We start from the raw sequence: 4,043 nt of genomic DNA on the forward strand, positions 1-4,043 counted from the left end.
GAACCAATGAATCCAAATAGAGTAGAACTAGAAGAACTACCATCCATATTAATTAATCTTTTGATTCAACCAAAGAGTTTACTTATTTGAGTTTCAGAGGGATTTAGTACTACACCTATGCCTCCTAACTTTCTTATCTTTAAGGGTATAAAGAATAAAGACCCTTCAACAAATGTAGAGTATTTTATAAAAATACTAACTATGTATTTGATAATAGATGGCTGTTATTATTTAGTGTGGTTTTTAACCACATTAAAAGAGGGAGCATATGAGTGATATCACAACCACTCTCCTAATACCTTCTTAACTTGAGATATGATCCAACATATCTTTTTAGAATAATTTCGATCTAAAGTAGGGCAAAGCATGGCCTTAATTACTTTACCTTTGTTTAGAGAAGGAAAAGATGAAGACATTACATCATATATTCAATGTTTTGAATTAGTAGTAACAAGGTCCATAGGAACTTTGCTCAATGATGATATCTTGAAGCATTTCTTCATTCAAAGATTTGCCAAAGAGAAAACCATTGAAGAAATCCTTCATGCACGCCCTGAAAACCTCATAGTGACCAAACATTCAGCAAAAAAAATAAAACAAATTAAAAAAGAGTATGAAAGACTATGGCATAAAAAACACCACAATACTCCTAGCTTCATATCAATCCATACTAGGAATCATTATGTGTCAAGTCCTCAATTGCATGACCAACCACCACTTATTCCTACAACCATAAGAGTCTATCCTTTACCATTAAATACTAAGCCTCCACCTCCTTCATTGACTTTAACTTATCCTATTGAAGATAATAGGTAGAAGGGAGATTTACAAAAAAAAGATGAAGGCATCCTAATTATAATTCCAAATCCAAATTTCTCATCAAATGAAGTTGATGACAAAATAATTAGCTAGACTAGCTAGAAATTCTAATTTTAATTCTTTTCCATCTCCCATTGAGTCAAAAAGATATATAATGGAATTATGGTATATTCAATGTAGCTAACCAAGATATTTCATCCAATTTTATAATTCCATTCTTCCACAAAACTATTATTCTCTACCATATGCCTCTTGACACAAAAATCAAATCTTTAAAGGGCATAATTTAGGAAAACAAGGGTTTAATACTAAGAACCAAAGTCCTATGAATCACATAAGATAATAAGTAGAATTTTATATATTTTTCAAGAAAAGACATCTATCTAATTAATACTCGATTGAAAATCAAGTAAAGTGTGCAAATTGTGGTAGTAACTATTCCACAAAATTTTGTAGAAAATTAGATATAATGGTTTATTTACAACCTTTACTTGATAATTATCCTCAATAGTCATTTAACAATCAAAGGGAAGCAAGAAAATCTCCAACAGATAACAATCTAAGGCCTCCAATTCTATATTATAACTATGACAAAAATTGACAGAATCAAAATATACCTAGTGGACCGCAAATCAATTCTCGATATATTCCATTAAATCCTAAGAAAGGTTAAAAGCCTTATAATCAACCTAGATATAGTCAAAGATCTCATGATGTGAGATTTGTGTCTCAGCCCATAGGAAAGTTGGAACCTATTTAGGATTCTATCCAACTTAATATCAATAAATCCTTTTCTCTCAAATTAAATTTAATAACCTTTGAAAAAAATCAATCAAAGAAAAAGAACCTACTTGTGGTACCAATCCTAGCAATAATGACTAGATCTAGGACCGCATCTTTATATGCCCATCAAGAAGAGGAGAGTAGTACCTCAAAGAATCCACTTTACTTCTTAGATTTAGAATAAGTCCTGAAGGATACAATTAAGGTAACTTGAACCAACAAGGCTAAATCTATGATTCTTTGATGAAAAAATTATTTTTTTCAAAATCTTGAGATTGAATACAAGCCAAATATTAATCCAAAAAACTATGGTTGGAAAGGTCCTAAAATTCCAACATTTGAAGTTTTCCAACAACACAAGGATGGAGGAGAATTCACTGCACAAGAATACAATTTATAGAATGATCTTAGCAAATTAAGGGCTAATATTATATTTATCTGATTATTGGATATTTTTCCAATGATTAGGAGGGCACTAAAGATCTACATTTCTATAAGAAATAAAAAAAAGAACTAAGATTAGAGTGATGGCAAAAATAGATACTTATACTAAACAAAGTGAGGTAAAGACAATAAAAGTTGATGCTTCTATTGTTGACAAAAAAAAATTCCCTATACTATTGTAGATATTGGTAGTGGTTTGAATATCATGCCTTTTCAAACCATGAAAAAACTAGGATTAAATATCACTAGGCCATCTCTTTTTGTTATCAAGATAGAAAATCAAGGTCCATCCATTCTAGTGAACGAAATTAAAAATTGTAAAACTTAGATAGGGGGGAAAGAATATGCCTTAATATATCATGTCCTTTGAATGTATATGTGTCATGGATATACACATGTAAGCCAATAATTACATATACAAATAGATAGAAGTAAGTAAAAGTAGGTAAAAATAAGTTAATTCTTTAGTATTTAGTATGGAAGCTTCCTAGAAGCTTCATAGATATTGCTTTGACTTTATAGGTATCTTTAATTGACTTTTTGGGATTAGAAACGTGGTCAACAAGTCGGCCATGTGCCACACATGTTGTTAGCTTGGAGACCAAGCTAATTATGTGGCCCACACATAGAAAAACTTGCCTTATAAGTCAAAGCATGTATCTTACAAAGTCAACACATATTGGAGGTCCTATAGAACGTCGCCACATAGCCCTTAATTAGATAGTATATATAGAGACAAGAGTGAAGTCTTCTTCACTCTTGTCAATTCCTTTCTTACTTCCAGTCTAGTTTCAAAGATCTCTAGTTTTCTTATCTTTTGGCAATAGCCATTCTAATTTCTTTTTTAATATACATATCAAGTTATTTCTATTTTGTCATCTTTCTTTGAAAAAAGTCTCACTTATTTATTTGTCTTTATTATGCTCTTGTCTTTGATAATATGTCAAAGGATTTTTTTCTTTTAATACTTAGTAGACCACGGTTGAGGAATTCAGAAGCCATAGTTAACTGGAGGAGAGACAAGCTCCACATTTCTTTTGATCTATAGAAGAATAGAATCAAAACCTCTATATAACCTACCTTTGATCATAGAAAAATTAATTCCATTGATTCATTAGAAGATACCCAACAATCCAAAAGATAAAACAAATTAACAAAGGTGGTTAATTCAATTGACAAAGATTCAAAGAAAATCAAATACCTAGGTTCCAACCTATATCATTAGAAGGATAATAGATAATTTAAACAATGACTTAACAATCATTGAGATTCTAATTTTGATTTTTATGAATCAGTTAATTTTTTGGAAGATATGTTAGAAATTATAAAATTTGAAGAAATCCATGCTATTAGTGTTAGAATAGATAGAATATTAGAAGAAGAATTTGAGGTCTTTAAAAGAAATGAAAATTTAATACTATCTCTTAGATTGCAAAACACTTCATCAAGAATTTTAGTTAGCAATGGAATTATGAACTACCTCCTTATATCTAGTGATTAATATAAAAATTCTTTGGAACAATCTCTGGTGCAAGAATCCAAATGGAAATTCATAGATGTTTCTCATGAAGAAGAAGAGTCCAAAAATATTAAAGTTAGAGCTCATTTAAATCAAGAAGAGGCATCTAGATATCATGAATTAATCATGAAAACTTGAGACGTTTTAGCATGGTCTTACAAGGATTTGAAGGATATACCACCTGAGGTGGCTCAATACCATATTCTCTTTATTCTTTATGTTAAGATAGTTAGATAAAAAGAAAGACGTATCAACCCTTAATTCTAATTGATTATTAAAAGAGAGTTAGAAAAATTGTTATAAGCTGATTTTATAAAGCTAACGGAAATAACATATTGAATCTTTCCTATGGTCCTTGAAAAGAAAAAGAATATTAAATTAAGGATATGCATAGATTATAAAAAATTCAATGAGCACACTCAAAAAGACCATTTTTTCCTTCTTTTCATTAATAATGTCTTAAATAAAGTGGCAAGTC

This window comes from Physcomitrium patens, chromosome 3 (assembly GCF_059467195.1).
Source record: "Physcomitrium patens ecotype Gransden chromosome 3, ASM5946719v1, whole genome shotgun sequence".
Lineage (NCBI taxonomy): Eukaryota > Viridiplantae > Streptophyta > Bryopsida > Funariales > Funariaceae > Physcomitrium > Physcomitrium patens.